The 17,837-nt window shown below is 40.8% G+C and overlaps 2 long non-coding RNA genes across 2 annotated transcripts; one reads left to right on the plus strand and one right to left on the minus strand.

Annotated features, from left to right (window-relative positions):
* Window positions 1-2,411: 2,411 nt before the first annotated feature.
* LOC104431190 lies at window positions 2,412-4,198 on the minus strand. The gene is made up of 3 exons (XR_005548613.1): window positions 3,772-4,198; window positions 2,821-3,176; window positions 2,412-2,705 (listed from the first exon to the last, which is right to left on the minus strand). It is a non-coding gene; the product is annotated as an uncharacterized LOC104431190 (long non-coding RNA).
* Window positions 4,199-14,363: 10,165 nt separating this feature from the next.
* LOC108956237 lies at window positions 14,364-17,314 on the plus strand. The gene is made up of 2 exons (XR_001982365.2): window positions 14,364-14,653; window positions 14,785-17,314. It is a non-coding gene; the product is annotated as an uncharacterized LOC108956237 (long non-coding RNA).
* The last annotated feature ends 523 nt before the right edge of the window (window positions 17,315-17,837 follow it).

A 17,837-nucleotide genomic window follows, 5' to 3' on the forward strand; every position in this document is an offset into this window, starting at 1 on the left:
TGATATATTCGAAGTGTTTCACTGGATCGAAGTTTTACCACAATTGTTTGATTCCTGTTTTTGGTGTTAGGTGATGTAGCAGATTCCTAAATGGTGACTTTCAGGTGGATGGAGCCCATCCTGGATTCTCTTATTTATAAAGTCCTTTTGTAACAGGTGATCATGGGGTACTTTAAACTATGCTTTACAAAGAAAAATTTCAATTTCTATAATAGCAATTCCATACTTCACAGGAACAATTGTGATATTTCTTTTATTACCTAATGCTTATTATAAATGCCATTGTATTAATATCCCTTCTCTTCCTTTTTTTTTTTTTTGAATAATGGCATCACATGTGCCTGAACTTTTTTCTATTATACAATCTAATGCCAGACGTTTTTATTTTTCAATCAAGTACTTCAATTTTCAGATATAGGTCAATGTAAGTAGCAAACTAAAACGCTAAATTGAACACTAATGCGATAAATGGACATTTATTATTCATATTAATATCTAATATAATCTCTTAAAATGATGTCATATCGACATAGGCATATTAAGTTGTCAAAATCATTCAAATCAATACTCTCTCTCCTCGTCATCCAACACTTTAAAATAAGTAAAATAATTTTTTTTTGGTGAGCGAGCCACGTAAACAGAAATGATTGTCCCTTTAACCTTTTCTAACTAGGCGATTCGCGTCAGCTAAATCACAAAACATGGCCAAAGGCTAGGTATCATGTCATTATCTTCTCGTTTCATGAGCAAGCAGCGTTTCGCGAAGATCAAACAGAAGCAGGAAGTCAAGTCTGCTAGAATGCCGAAGTACTTACTAATTATCTGTCAAGTTTAGACTCTTGGGCATACCTAGATTTGCGGAGCTTGCGCTTTGCTGCTTACAGATATTGACTCAGATTTACGTCTGCGTCTAACCTTTCAACGTTGTCAATAAAAAAAGTAGACCGAAAATCTTGGATGATTTTGTTCCTAGCGATCCAAAAGTGATAGACAGTAGCACAGCCTCGTCGTTTTCTGCATTCTGAGTCTACTGATTCCCGTTTAAAGTTCTGCACCGCCTTTTCAACCAAGAGAGCATCCCAACGCCCAATCTGAAAAGTGATGCCAATCACTTTAGCTAGTGATTGACGAATGTTCATCTACCAGCACAAGTTGGCAAATTGGAAAGTTTGCTTTGATCTCAAGAATTATGTTCCCCCCTAATTGTTCCAATCATGATTGATATATTGCCCTAACAAACCAACTAAATTGAACAGGTCCTTTCCGATGCCCAAAGGCTCATTTAGTAGACAGCGAGCGAGCTGTAAGCACCTTCTTTCTCAATGGCCGCTTTTCAGAGTGTTATAACCAACAATAGGGAGAACCTGGTCATAAGTTGGTGACAGGATAGAATTGGGTCGGAATACACTCGAAGAGTATGATTCTTGGAAAATAGCACGACATAAGGACGACATAACGACGGCAGTACTCAACTACGATAGACTTTTCCAAGACATGGTGGCGATGGACTTATATAGCTATGACAAATGCACGCTGGGAGAGAACTACTAGATTTATGGCTCCGGGAATGATCACATGGTGCTAAAGAAGGCTGTGAGTTTCTTCTTCAGCCATGAGGATGCTGATTCGATGAGCAGATGAAGGTTGAAGTCCATGCCTGGGATTTCCTTCATCACATGTGAAAAGATAAAAAATTTCTCATCACACATATGCTAGGATGAAATAGATCCTTGTTCACATGAACTATGAAGCTCAATGGAGATTGATATTCTCATTACTTACTGCTCTTTTAACTACAATTGTTTTGCATACTGAACAAGAGTGTCATGTATCTTCTGCATCTGGATCTCTTCCTAATAGCTCATGCATTGATCACACGATTGAGCTAGATATATGAATGCACGTCAAAAGATTATCCACCCACATGGTCGAATGCCGTGAAAACCAAGGTCTCCACACTAGATTCCTGTGACTGTTGAAATACTGAACTGCATCTTAGAGTTTATTATGGAGACAGAAGCTGCTATTGAAACGCACACATACTTGTACCTGCATTGCCAATTTGCATTTAGTGCATGTAGAGCAGAAAGATAAACTAACCATCTTCCTCTAGATACTGCATTCCGTCAACTGTTCCAACAACCAAACGATATCCATAGTTATCATTGTCTGCAAGTCCTTGTTTGGGGACACTAGGCTAATGATAACCTCTTGTCCTACTTGACTAATGTTCCAGGTGATAATAATCTTCCAGGCAGTCTCAAGCAATCAAGTTTTGGGATCAACCTACTCTTCCATCTATTTTTCTTCCTTCTCCATGCCTAGTCTTCGATATATTCTACATGAGGAATTGGCTATTTAGTCTCTAACCAGATAATGTCCAGACTCATGTAAAAAAGAAACACTAATAGTTCCATCTCGTTCACTTGCCATATTTAGCCTAATAGTCCAGGTTCTTAACATCCATTTAGGACAGAGAGAAGGAAGTCCTGCTTCAATATCAAAATAAAAAGAAACCTTTCTGGCTATGGAAGGAGCTCAAAGCCATCAAATGTTAAACCACACAAGGACAATATATTAACAACAGCATCTCAGAGCTTTCTAGTTGGAGAGCCCATGTCGCCTCTTGATTCAGATTTCCTTTTCCCAAGTTGGCTAGCACTTCCAATTGAAACGGATGGAACCACAGTCTCAGGATCAACTCTCTGAACGATTAAATCCAACAAACATGGGGGAAAGTGAAAGAAAAGTTAGACCAAGGAGAAGTCAATATTGATAAAAGTTCCTTAAACAAGGGTTGGGGGTAAAAGTAGTGCTTACTTGAGAACTTGAACCAGCACATGCAGCCATGGATGGATTTGTTGCTTTTCCCGGTCCAGGAGAGGGTGCCTGATTTGGCTGCAAAGGGTTTTCCCGAGTTACATACCCCTGCATCTGATGTTTTAAAAACAAGATGGTGGAAAGACAATGAAAATGAGAGATAAATAACAATCCGTGCATAAACTTGCCCGAGGTTTGTAGCGAATTGGCAGGGGGCAGTCCACACAAACATGTCCCATTGCTTTACAACGAGTGCATCTTTTATTCGGATTTTCTTCTGGTTGTCCTCTCAATGCCTGTAAAATTCTCCTTATTTCTTCTTGCCTTGAATATATCATCCACGGACAAGTTGATTCCTGAAAAGGATGGAATTATGAGGAAACAAAGATAAGAAACAGGATTGACCGAAATTACAACCCATTTAGCAGGAAATGACAGACATTTGTATCCCAGGGCATCGATGTTGTTGTTATCCTATACCTCTACTCAGGAAAATTTTGTTGCCTTTGGGTAGGTGGTGCTGATTATAGTTGTGCATAAATAAGATGGGCATGTTAATTCCACAAATTTCATTTGGGCATGACACCAGCTAGGATGCAAATATTCAAGTTTACAGTTCATGGAAGGTAACACACTGCATATCAAAGACACCTCCATTCACTTGTATATCCAGATGCACACGCATAGTTGTGGTCATTCAAGAATTGAAACAGCTGTCTATGTGACTATGCAATGCTATCGCCGACTCATGTTGATCTGTAGTTGTTATATCGATGAAGCAATTTTCTATGATGGGGCATTACAAGATGTCAAATAAGAAGATCTCTATATCGCAAAAGATAAACTCAGTGATGAATGTGGAAATATGAACTTGACATACAAACGACCTGACTTTGTAAACAATAGAATCAGTTTACCAAGAGAAAAATCAGCAGGTTTGTTATCAAAAACCTGGAATGGATTGTCTGCTTTTGCAGCTGCAGAATTCAGTTTTGCTTCCTCTTTCTCATCTTCATCCATTTCCTCTTCCTCTTCATCTTCATCTTCATCTTCTTCTTTTCCTTCTTCTTCTTCTTCTTTTCCTTCTCCTTCTTCTCCTTCTTCGTCTCCTCCTTTTTCCTCCTCATGGAAGAATACTTCTCCCGTTTCTGGACTGGTGTAATCCTAATGAAATTCAACAAAAGAGATTTGTTACCGTGAATTGATTGAAGTATGAATATGCATCCTGACATTTCCTTCGATTCTTGCTATTGATACAACTCTTTCAAATGGAAGTATAAAAGAAGTAAATTATATTAATGTGGCCAAAGCATGCATGAATGTTTGCAAATCACAAAGTTACAATTGCCTGAGAATTATTAGAGTAGGATAGTTTCCTTTAAAGTTCATAATTGGGAAAGAAAACTTTCCCAATAGTTAGGCTTTCGCATGAATAATTGAGGATATAATGTCCTTTTAATATTCCATTATCAGGTCCCATATGAAAAGTTAATCAAGAATATAAGTTGAAGGACCAAATCATTGCATGATATTCCAATCAAGGAAAGAAAATTGTGACGGCAAATTAGATGAACAGAAGGCAACATCGGAATGCATGTGCAAGTGCAATGCCAATGACACAAGAAGACAGTTTACGCTTGTTATATGTGTTTACCAATGTTATACCCTGTTGTTTGCTCGGATAGAGTAAGGATGCCGTTAACCAAGCCTCAATGCAGTACCATGTATTATCCCCACTTGGCACCCAAGAGAACACATTCTCCCTAAAAATTTTAATAGAACTAACCTACATCTCATGTCTATGTATATTCACATCGAACAACACTTATTATTTTTTCAACGTCTTGTTTTGCAATGAATACAGTTTGTAATCATGGTATGCTTGCCCTGTAATTTATATCACCATTAATGGAGTACTAAGATTGTAATTGGAGATGTAGAGAAGATATTCTTTCCAGAGAAGAGTGTCTCAGCCAAATATTTGAACTTTCACCTTCTAGTCCAAAGGATTTGCTGCTTCTGTATGGTTGTTAGATACCGATTCCCATCTTACTCCACCTGAGATGGCTAATGTAGGTGATTTGTCTGAGTTATCTAGAGGTTCAGATGATAGTATCTCTTATTTTACGGGTCTCATGTCAAAAATGATCATCGCGTATCCAAAGCTACTTGTTCGTCCCGGGGCTTACTTCATTTCCTTCCAGGTTTTCTGTTTCTATCAGCCTCATTATAAGTTCAATAGCTTTTCCATATTAGCCTTTTCTTTTAGCTTTCAATATTTTCTTATCATTAACTGTATTCCCAATTCCAGATTCTCAGATAAACAATTAAATGTGTTCATCCGAAATGCTTGTTCCTCTGTCAGTTTAGTGTCCAAATGTCAACCGGTCTATAGTGTCTACGCTATTATTTATATGCAATGCAATTTATATTTCCCAGTTAGATTTAGATTCTAATTTTCTCATGCTGGCAAGCTAAGTTTTCCAATTATTCAAAGCATTAGCAATCACATAAGCTAAATTCTTATTGAATAAAGGAGATTTCAGCAGCTAAAATTCTGAACTTGCTCTTTAACATTCTACTGGTGTAGAACTATAATTATAAAGCAGTATCAAGTTTATTGGAGTTATTTCTCCTATGGCCTCATTGCCAAACTTGACCATCCTGCTCTAACAGCTACAGAGAAAACTTGGGATATGGTTCATGCTTAGTTTAACTAGTTCGAAGGGTTTAAGGTATCAAGGAAGAAGTCAGAAACCGCTTAGTCTCATGCAAAAATCAGGCATGATATTAGCAGCCACTTAGTGAGTTTGCTGCTTGAGAAGCTAGCAAATGTGACAAAATGAAATTGCATGAGCACATAGAAGAGAATGCTGTGGTGCGTATCAGAACTTAAGAGGTATCCTGAATGCTCGTTAACTATGGAGCACTGGAGCAGATATTCAATTCATACCCTCTTTGAGACAAACCAAGATGAAACATATACAACTATAACCCGTATAACCAAAGTACAGCTCCCTCCATCATTTAATGCTGCGGCGATAATCGCTTCGACAACAAGAATACACTTTCCTTTTTAGCTAAAAAATTTAACGGCATTAAACCGTAGATGGGATGAAAAAAGTTACGAATGTTGTTTCCACAAGGAAACAAGTAGATCTGACCGGTAACATTCAATCAGACAAAAGGAGCCAGTAGATCATAGATAGAACACGTGTATGTCACGGTTACTATATGTCGCAGTTACTGTAATTCCTACTTTCTATTTCAATTATTTGTCCGATTCATGAATCCATGCTTTATTCCATAAAAAGGAGAGCGCGCACTCTGTACTTTAAATCTAGCAATCAAACACAAGCCATTTGGTCTGCTCCAGCAGAACAAAAACCTTCCCATCTAACATATGGCAATGTAGCATAAAAAGAAGCCAAAGACAGTGAGAAACCGCATGTACATGTGCAAGAAAAGGGAAATATCCTGATCTCAGAATCCTCAAGATCTTAAAAAGTGCTAGGAGCCTTGCAGGAACAGAAAGCACCTCACTTGTTGAATGGTTTTGCTCTATGAAAATACTGAAAGGTTGAAACGCAAATGATCATGGAATAAGGTGAAATTCAAAGCTAAATGGAGTGCACAGGTACAAATGTAAACACAAATAATCAAGGAGAACACTGCTCAAGAAGCTTTAGCATGTTTGGCCTTACAAAAAACAATTTTTTGTTCAAGTCTGCCAGTACCAGTAATCCGAGATAAAAATAAATAAATAAAAGCAATCACCAACCAAAAAATGATAATAAAAAGGGGAAAAAAAATCAGATAAAAAGGCACACCTTGACCTCAGCATCATCATCCACTAAAGAAAGAGTTGATGATGATGATGATGAAGATGATGAATTCCCCTGAGCATCAGTCATTTCTCCCCCCTCGTGTAGCAAACCCAGAAACAACTCTGCGCTGCTCTTACTGTGGTGCTTCTGCTCGTACTGAGAAGCAGAGCAGACCTTCTGTTCTAGTATATTGCATCAAAGAGAAGTGTAACGTTCGATTACGATAAGAACGAGGGAGAGGATTGAGAGTGCAACCGGGTTCTGTAAACACGTGGAGTGGAGCGCCCATTTTCGGGGCCTGCATGAAGAGAACCGGATTTTGAGGGTAAATGAAATTTGTTCGTTTCCTCTTTTGAGGCAAAGAGCAGTAATGCCTGCTAAGCTGCGAAGTAAACCCAGCTCGGATGACGCCTCATCTAGGAGCCTAGCGTTCCCAGTTGCGATACTCGCATCGGCTCTTTTCTGCATCAGGGTTTTGCTCATTGAACGAGCGAGAGAGTTACTGGGTTGAGTTGGTTTTCTAGGTTCAGAAACGTAGAGAGAGAAGGAAGACTCTGTATCTGTAATTCGACGAACACAATCCACCTGAAATCTGCAGTCGCAAGATTCCCTTTTTTCATCTCCTTTGCTCAAATCTGCTTCTCTTCCAGCTTCATTTGTTCTTTATAATCACTTGGTCATAAACGAGAAACAACTCAAAAGCTTTAGCGATTCCAGTGGAAGATCTAACTCCGATCTTGCTTCTTGCAGCATCAGAATGACGTTGTTTATTTCATTTTAAAGATTAGGGGTGCTCCGCATCGAATGAAAGTTCCAAATTTTTCAAACTCAAGAAAGGTTTCAAGGAACAGAAAGTGAGATGTAAAGATTTCGTGAAAGTCCAGGCAAAATCTTGTGAAGTCGAAGCTCTCGATTAGGCTTCTATCAAATGGTGGAAGAGCAATGAGAGGTTGTTAAGCAAGAACTAAAAGAAAAGAAGCTGTGTTAATGTGGTATGTGGGGGCAAAAAATATTCCGACACCGTCCATCCATCGTAGCCGCGTACTCTCGTGCTCTTAGAATATTTTTTTTTTGGGTAAAGTCTCGTGCTCTTAGAATTTTGTTCTCGAGAGATTCCGAAAAAAGTTTTTAAGGAAAAAATCGTTCCTTTTCCTGCTCATTTTTCAAGTTAAGGAATTCACGTACTTGACAAGATTGATGTATTACGAGGTAACCAATGCCAGATAAGGTATATTAAAATTGGGTTTCAAATAAGGATATGCATGGTCTAAGTGGGTAGTTCTCGATTTGACGTATTACGAGGTAACCAACGCCGGACAAGGTATTTCAAAATTGGGTTTCGAATAAGAGTGTGCATGGTCTAAGTGGATAGTTCTAGCTTAGAAGTGAGAATTGCCCGCTAAGGACTAGTTTCAATTTTAGAATCGGGATCCACTCATTAGTTGTATGGATCCACTCGAGAACCAAATTGCTGGTCCAGGTTCGATCTCAGGTGGATCCATTGAACCGATCTTACTAATAATAATATTGTTTTCCAATCCCGCCGTGAGTGCTCTTCATATTAAGTAATATTTTTCTTTAAATTGAATCGGTTTAATTAAAAATACAACTTTTCTTTATTTTATTGGAAAACATTACCAAATAAGTGAAATAGCTTTTTTTTTCTAGTTTTTGAATCATTTCAGTTGAAATCTAAAATATTCTTTAAGTTTAAGGTTCTGGATGATTGTTAGTCTTTTCCTTTATACTCTAACAATGCTCAATCTCTTACAATCTTTGTTTTACTGAATTCTTTTTGTAGAAACAATTTCACCAGTACTCAACATATTCTTGAACATAGTGTGCTATGTAAATCTTGGAAGTATCCTTTAAAGGACCCATTTGTTGAGTTGTTGAAAGGCAGGTTACTTATTAAATTCTTATAAAAACATGGAAACTATGAGAGGAAATGGAGCCCTAAAATATAGTTTTTTTTTTTTTGATACCTAGGAACCATCATATAGCCGACAGCCGGCAACGTAAACCTGGAAAAACGCTAGCGCAAGAACCATCACCACGATGCCGCACTTAAGACCACTAATAAACTGCGTAATATGCAAACAGGGGTTCGAACTCTCGCCCTTCCGCAAAGAGGGTTTCAGCGCATACCAATGCAGCCACCGAATGTGGTGGTCCTAAAATATAGTTTTGCTAATTAGTAATTTCAAAATTTATTTTAATATTAAAATTAATATATTATCATAATATAATCGGTTTGATCGGGTGAGTGGATTGGCCCATGGAACCCATAACCGTTACCCATCGGTTACCATAAATTGGAATGGGGAATTGGACCGGTTCCCTCAAGAATCACTGATTCTGAGCAGTTTTGGTCCGGTTCCGAGCGGTTCGAGTAGGTCCTAGTTCTTTTACGCACCCCTAGTTTTGAATAAACCAATGTGACCTATTAGTCGAGTAAGAGATAATGTCTCCTTCTTCATTAAGATATTTGAGGAGAAAATCACTGTGAGAATGTTGTATATCCAGACTATTAATAAGTAAATCAGTAGCTAGCATGATGTTGGATAAGGAAAGTCTTCCCCCGTCTGAAGAACAAGCTACACACAGCATCAGCAGCAGGAACAGGATCATCGCATGTTTATCATCGTACAAGATCAACGTCGGATGGCTAATGAACAATAACGAAGCTGAGAAGACAGCAATGGTAACACGGCGTTTGTCCCTCCAGCTCCCCAGTTCACCGTCCGGAATCGAGAGAATTAACAAACTCCACACCACACCAAAGAAGAGAACGCGGTCACAGACATGCACTAAAGATCTGCATGCATCAGCACCCCCAATGGGACATCCTCTGATAAATAAAGAGAAGCTTGGTAGAGAAGGTGGAGAGAGGAAAGGGGAGGGAGGGAAGGTGGAGGATGGAGGCCATGGCCGGCACTATCGGATTGTCGAGAGTGTCGGGTTGTCGAACACAGGAGAGGAGCCGATAGTTTGCGAGTTGCTTCTGCTCGGTGCGGCAGTGCATTTGTGTCGACGCCACCAGGAACGAAGATGATTATGTGAATTTAAGGATTGAAAATCGATATATTTCATAAGCTGTAAGATTGTACCTGTGGCTTGACATAGATTGTAGGTAGATTGTAGGATTAATAATTATAAGATTATTATTATTTGATAATCAAGTGAAACCTGCAGTACGAGATACTTGGGCCTCCAAACAAATAAAACCCCAAAGAATTTAAGGAGGATTAGTAATCCAATTAAAAGGGAGATTCTTTTTTTTTACAGGCCTTTATAATCCAATCTACCACTTGATTTGCTTTTCTTTCAGAGTTATTTGAAATTGCTTAAAACAGCCCATCAATCTCTTCTTGAATTTGGTGATAAGCAGAGCCACCTCCCACAAGCACGGAATGTAATGTCTAAGTGTGCTTGTTACTTTTAGACAGTCTAACTCCAAAGTGAGAGAAAGTTTAGATCTTAGCTTCAAAAATATGAAAGGCTTCTAGACAAACGAGTGTTTCAATATGCTCAACTAAACTTGCTCAAACTTCCTTCACGAAACCACCCACCACTCTCCCGGCTTCGTCTCTGCGTATCCTGGCAACGCTTCCCGCCGTTTGTCCGTCCATTAGAGACCCGTCAACATTGATCTTCAGCTAACCCCTTCTCGCTGGGTTCCAGATCTCGGGTAAGAGTTCCTACTGCTGTGTTTGGACATAAAAGAGAAACAGCTCAAAGCTTTAGCGATTCCAGTGGGACACCCAACTCCATTATAGCTTCTTGCGACATCAGAATGACGGTGTCTATATCATTTCAAAGATTAGGGGTGCTCCACATTAAGTGAAAGTCCCGATTTTCAAACTCAAAACAGTTTCAAGGAATGAAAAGTGAGATAGATATAAAGATCACGCGAAACACCAGGCAAATTCTCGTGAAGTGGAAGCTTTCAAATGGGCTTCTATCAAATGGTTAAAAAAGCTGTGTTAATATTGTACGTGGGGGAGAAAATATTCCGACACCGTCGTCGATCGTAGTCACTTGCTCCTGTCCTATTAAAATTCCCCAAAAAGGTTTTAAAAAAATATCCCTTTTTCTAATCATTTTTTACGTGAAGGAATTCCGAAACCCTTGTACTTGACAAGGTCGACGCATTACAAGGGGGAGAATTACCAAAAAAGTCATAAACCTATTGCAATTGTGTCAATTCAGTCCTAAACTTTTTATTTTGGCCGATTTAATTCTAAACCTTTTATAATTGTGCCAATTCAGTTCATCTGGCCAAAATTGACCGGCCGGCACTGACGTGGACACCAGCCATCCAAGTAACGCTGATGTGGCATTTTTTAATTTTTTTTTTAAAATTTTTAAATTTTTTTGAATTTTTAATTCTTTTTAAAATAATTTTCTTAATTTCTTTTATTCTTTCCCCTTTGTCTTCTTCCTTGTTTTGTCTTTTTCCCCTGCACCTTCTTCTTCAACCTTGCGCCATCTTCTTCCCCGAATCTCTATTCCTTCTGCAACTTAATCGAACCAGAATTTTTGGTGACAAATCAACCTCTATATGCGTAGTATCCAGCATACACATCGCCACCGAACCAACACCAACCGGCGGTCACCTGCTCCAATCGATGGTCACCAACTCCGGATGCTTACTCTAGCAATCGCAACAATCAACGGAAAATCTTTACACGAGATTAATTTCTTCCATGCTTGGCTTTCTAGCAAGCATATAATCACCAGTGAACTACAAATCACAGAGAAGAATTGACTAGGGTGGCCTTGAACCACATGGCACGCCGGCGGGGGGAAGATTTCCGGCGGAGAGGAGGATTTACGGCCGAGGATTGAACCCGAGAGAACGTTCTTCGGGGCGGCCGCACTGAGAGTGGTGAGAGATGGGAAGAAGGATGGAGATGGTCGAGGTGGCTTGGTCGAGTCTATCTGAGGAGAAGGAGCGGCGCTCCCAGAAAAAGAAAAGCCCCCGCTCTCTTTCTTTCCTTTCGCCTCTCCCCTTCTCCCTCTGAAATCTCTCTTCCTCAAAGCATTCCTCTCTCTCCCCCTTGCGATATGGTTTCAGCCAAGAAAGAAAAGATGCCCCACCCGTCTCTGTGTAAGAGAGCTTCCAAAGAACCCCAGAACGTTTTGATGCAGCCTTCTGCGATTCCCCAAAAAACCAGTGAGCCCCCTTTTGCTTTCCCTCAGTGAGCGCTCCCTGTATTTCCTTCAGGCTTTCCCTCTTCTGTGAAAGTTCCAGGCGGTGCAAGCAAGAAGAATATTCTACTCTCACCAGCTTCTCACCCCCAAAGGTCTCCTCGGCCATAAATCATCATCCTCTCGTTTGTCTCTGGTTTCTCTCAGCAAGCAACTCTCTCTCTCTCCAATGGCCGGCCGGGGAAGGAGAAGATGGAAAAAAAAAAGAATTACAAAATTCGAAAATATATATATATTTAAAAATGCCACGTCAGCGTTCGTCGGACGGCCGCAACCACGTCAGCACCGGCCGGCCAATTTTGGCCGGATGGACTGAATCGGGCACAACTATAAAAGGTTTAGGACTAAATTGGCAAAAAAAAGTTTAGGATTGAATCGCACAATTACAATAGGTTTAGGACTTTTTAGTAATTCTCCCCATTACAAGGTATCGAACTCAGAGAAGGTATTTTGAAAGTGGGTTTTGAATAAACGGATGCGACATATTAGGAAAATTATAAAAAAGTTGTAAATTTATTATAATTGTACCAATTTAGTCATAATTTTTTTAAGCCATCTCGATCCTAAACCTTTTGCAATTGTGTTAGTTTAGTCCATTAAGCCAAAGTTAGCCAATTGGTGCTAATGTTGACATTGGCCGGTGACGGCAGTCCGACGAACGCTGATGTGGCATTTTTAAATATTTTTTTTAAATCTTTTAATATTTTTCGAATTAATTTTTCTTTCCATCCATCTTTTCTTCCTTTGGTTGATCGACGAGGTTAGTCTCGCCCATTTAGTAGGGCCTCAGCTAGTCAAGGTGAGGGTCGACCTTGCTAGTGGCCAACGAGGCTCCTTGCCCAAGAACGACAAAGCTTGGCCTCGCTAGATTCGGTGACGGTGACCTCGCCGGCCACTAGCAAGGTCAACTGTCACCTTGGCCGGGCGAGGGCAAGCCTTACCAGATCTACTAGGGCCTTGCCCAACCAAGGTGAGGGTCAACCTCACTAGTGGCTTGACCTTGCTAGATCTAGCGCGACAACGGCCTCGCTATGGCTAGGCAAGGCTCGCCGACCGGCTAGAGGAAGGAGAATGTGAGGAAAAAAAGAAAAAAAATTAAAAATTTGAAAAAAATTAAAAAAAAATTGTCACGTTAGTGCTCACCGGATGGGTCACCAACCGACGTCCACGTTGCTAGGCCAATTTTGGCGTCCACATCAATTGTAAAATATTTAGAACTAAATTGACCTAAAAAAAGTTTTGGCTGGATGTAATAAATTGACATATTGATCGAGTATATGATAATTTCTCCTTCTTCGTTCGAATATTCCAAGAGAAATATCACTAGAGAATGAAGGAAGTCCCGGCTATTCAATACGAAATTTGTAGGGCGACACTGTCTCGATCAGGTGGAAATGGTGGGGTTTCAATGGAAATAGCTCATCGAACCTTGCACGGACTAGGAGCCACGTTCCTTCGACTAGAAAAGAGAACATAGAAGGAAACTTCGATACGTAAATTATTAGCTATAGCATGATGTTGGGTAAGGAATGTCTTCGCCCGTCTGAATAACGATCTGCACACAACACAAGCAGCAGGGACAGGATCATCGCACGTTATCGTCGTACATGGCCAACGTCGGATGGCTTATGAAACGGCGGCGAAGCCGAGAGGAGGACAGCCATCGGCGTTTGTCCCTCCAGCTCTCTAGTTCACCACCACCCGGAATCGCGATACTTAACCAATTCCACAACGCACCAAAGACAAGCATGCGGTCACAGACATGCACTAAAGATCTGCATGCACCAGCACCCCCAGAAGAACATCCTCTGATAAATTGAGTAGCTTGGGAGAGAAGGCTGAAAGAGGAAAGACAAGGGAGGGAAAGTAGAGGTCGGAGGAGGAGTGATGGCTGGCGCTCTAGGATTGCCGGGAACGTCGGGCTGTCGAACGTGGGAGGAGCAGGCGGTATGATTGTACTTATGGCTCGACATAGATTTTAGGATTGGTAATTATAAGATAATGAAGACTAAATATATGATTATGCTAGTGACTCGATATAGTTTGTTGAGTCAAAGATATATGTATTTTCTATTTTCTCTTATTTATTTATTTATCAACTTTAATTTGTCCATTATTTACCGTTATGTATTTAAAGCAAGGTCTTGATCGAGGTTACAACCCTTTACGACAAAGAAAATTCTCACTTCTTTTTAGACTACCATATTTACTCTCACATTTTATTTCTCTCATGATATATAAATAAGATTCACACACACACACACACAGATACAAATAATCTACACGGGCCGAAAATGAAGCCCAATGGAGCGGCCCATGTTTACTCACGCTCCTCAGCCCAATGGCTCAGATCCAAGCAAACCCTAGCGAGTTAACGATGCAGGACATGGCTAATTCACAAGCTAGCCGCCAGATCCCCTGCTTTTTTTTTTTTTTCACAAGAGAAATTCGCTATATAAATATCAAAGCAGGTGACCCTTTACTCAATACAAGGGCGTGCTCCAAAACCCTAGTTCAGCCGTTCGGGCCTCTCGCCTCTTTCGTAAACGAGAGTTTCTTGGTGCGTAAATCAGTGCGCTTTTGCCTGGTTTGTGGTTCTTTGTCAAGTCTCACTGATTCTTGGGCTTGATGCGGTGGAAACAGAAGATGGGTTGTCCTCCACCAAGATCTTTGGTGAGGTATTCGCCAAGAAGGAGATGGGAATCCTGTCTCTCTGTCTGTCTGTGTGTCTCTATTCTGCAGGCGTACAAGCTCAAGAATGGCGGGGTTGTGACGAACACACCAACGGATGGGTATGTAATTTCCTGAAATCAGTACTTCCAGTTCAGGCTAACTGTGCAGGATTTTCTTGCAAGTTCATCGTTAGAAGTCCATGGTGCACCTTCCGGTATCAGTAAGAAAACTTCTGCATTTCTTCTTGCAGGTTCTGATGTGTAGACATGGAATGCAAAGGCATCATCTTTAGCAGTTGGGTCATCTGATGCCAGGACCCAGGATCAGGTAAGTCGAGTTTTCGCATATGGTGGAATGAATTTGATATTCTTCCTCTCTATTGTGGTCTGCTTCCATGAAAAGAATACCATCTTTCAGTCTGCCTGTATCCATATAGTGCTTATGGACGGTCTTGTGCTAATTTGGTAGTGCTGCATTAGCACGCAGCATAAGCATAAGCTAGAGCGAGCAGAGCCACCTTGTCTTTCAGTTTTCACCCCGTCTAAAATGGGGGAAGGCTATCCACGCCGTGGCGGGCAGCATCTGCATCATTTGTCTTCATTTGGCTTTTCGAACTTTGAAGTGCTTATGGACGGTCTTGTGCTGATTATTGCTCCATCAGGACATAACTTAATTCATAAGCTACAATTACATGCCACTCTTTCTCCACTAGCTTTCTCTTCTTGCTATTCTAGGGAAAGCTAACTATATGTGGCAGATATTCTTGTACATGGATAAAAACGATTTTTTTTTTTAAATTCTTGGAGTCATTAGTCCATTTCTTACCAGCTGTCCTATCTATTTATGCTCACAAACTAGAGAATGCACATTTAAACATGAGTTTGAGAAGCACTCTAGTCGAATTATTGATAGCTAAGGGGCTGAAAATGAGTTCATCAGAATGTTTCATCACCAATATTTACGAATTTTATGTCTATTCAAGATCCTCATATGCGTGTTATATTATTGGGATGAACTGATGTCCTTTTTTTGTGTTCACCAATTAGCAAAGACCTCTCCAAGGCTGTGAATGCTGCTGGAACTGCTGATAAGCTAGGTAATCACTCTTTTTAGGAGAAGCCAAATGCCCAGCAGCCCAGCAATGAATCTCCATCTCTTAAATACCTTTTTGTGGACCCTTCTTTAAGGCATTTGAGAGGGTATATTCAAGTCAAATGCGGTGGGCTCTAGCATGGAGTGAACTGGCTCTCTAGCGTTAGAGTCCGATTTCTCTCTTACCTATGTAGACTTAAAGGGGGGGCTTTGTGTCACGGGAGTGAAGTTTGAGAGATGCACAAGGTTGATAGAGTTAATTTGTTGCAATAGTGTCAAGATAGTGGCATGAAGGCGTTTGTACTAGCAGTCTTGGGATGGGATGATTATGATTTTAAGGGACCTTTGCAGGTGGGATTGATTGCTTGTGCATAAACTGGTCGGGAGCTGATGCCGCTTTCCTGATGAGGCCTTGGCAGGTCGAAACCAGTTGTGCTGATGATCTGTATATCTTGCTTGAGAGACTGGATGCCTGAACAAAGTTGGATGTGGTGCGGTCCATGCTATTCGTGATATTGTTATTGGGAACAATCTATTGAGAGAAGGTTGGCCTAGTGTCTCGGCTCACTAGGCACAACACGAGCTCGTCCTTGGCCAGGATACTTTTGGTGCGACAAGCAAGTTTCTCAAACAATATAGGTGGATGCTAAGAAGAGATCGGTCGCCATGTTCCCTACAAGAAGAGAATCCTTCATTGGTTTGCTGAGATCAAGAGTTGTTAAGATCAATAGAGGCGTAGTAGGCGAAAGAAGTGCTGCCAAGAGAGTGCAGTTGGCTTGGGATGCCACACTTGTCAGGGAGAGTACAAGTGACTAGATTCGTGAACAGCTTTGATTGGGGGAAGCAACTGATGTGAGTGTAGTAGCATGTTTTGTTGGGTGAGCATTTGCCATTCATGTAAGTCCCGCGGGAGTGGCTGTGGTGGTTGAAGAATGCCAGGAAGTGACAGAACAAGCGAAACAAAGTGCTTAGTAGGCGAAAGAAAGTGCTGCCAAAGTAGTGCGGTTGGCTTGGAATGCCACACTTGTCAGGGAGAGCGCAAGTGACTGAAGATTCGCGAACAGCTTTGATAGGGGAGCAACCAATGGTGTGGAGTGGCTTGTTTTGTTGGGCGAGCGTTTGCCATTCATGTAAGTCCCGTGGGAGTGGCGCTGATGGTTGAAGAACGCAAGGAAGCAACAAGATAGCTTGAATTGGGTAGGTGAGAATGCCCAAGTTCCAATTTCTCTTGTACCCATGGGGGTTGAAAAGTGGGCGCTTTGTGGCATCGCGGTGAAGTGCGAGAAATGCAGAAGGGTTGATACAACTGGTTTATCGGAGTGGCATCAGAGTGTTTGTGCGAGGAATCTAGGGTTGTGATGATTATCATTTTAGAGGATTTCTAAAGGCGGGGTTGGCCTCCCGTGCACAAACTGGTCGAGAGCTAATGCCGCTCTCCTGATGATGGCCACGGCAGGGCCGAAACCAGTTATTGTGCTAAAGTGATTTGTATGTTTCACTGTTCTATTATGCTGAACAAAAGCTACCTTGTTCCAGCTCACTAGGTGTCGCACGGCCTCATGCTTAGCCTGAAACTTCTGGCCTAACGTGTATAAATGTCTGGTCCAGTATCTGTCTGTGTATGCTTGGCTCACGTTTCCGAACATGGTGCTTTTTGCAGGCTCGAAAAGTCTACAGATTTTGAGCGAGTTTCTCTCGAGCAGTCTGCTTCTAACTTGAACCACCCCTTCGTTTCTGTCAGAATTCTTCTGTGCTTAGCCTCTTCTAAGAAGATGGAGGGGATTCATCTGGTCATATGCCCCATTTCACTGAACCTTGAAAATTTCTTTCTCTACATGATTTGTGCTACATACCTTTGGATAGTCTAATGAAGGTGATGAAATTCCTCTCTATTATCATGCTGCAATTCGACCAGCAGTTTCCGCCGTAAAGAAGACTGCAGGCACCGTACAATTCCAGTAAATCGAGGGGCTGTAGTTACTGGGAAACTGCATTAGTGTAGTCATTAGGGAGAAGAAAACAAATGAACAAATTAGTATCGACTAATACCGTAATACGATACATGCTTCAGCTGGTAATTACTTTTAATTTGATATGGAGAGGTTCTCCCTGGCTATAGATGTCAATGTATATTGAGTTATGAAGCCTTGATATGAAAAAGCTTGAAAATATGCAATATATCCTTCTTCTTCTTCTTCTTCTTTTTTAATT

This window comes from Eucalyptus grandis, chromosome 2, assembly GCF_016545825.1.
Source record: "Eucalyptus grandis isolate ANBG69807.140 chromosome 2, ASM1654582v1, whole genome shotgun sequence".
Taxonomy (NCBI): Eukaryota; Viridiplantae; Streptophyta; class Magnoliopsida; order Myrtales; family Myrtaceae; genus Eucalyptus; species Eucalyptus grandis.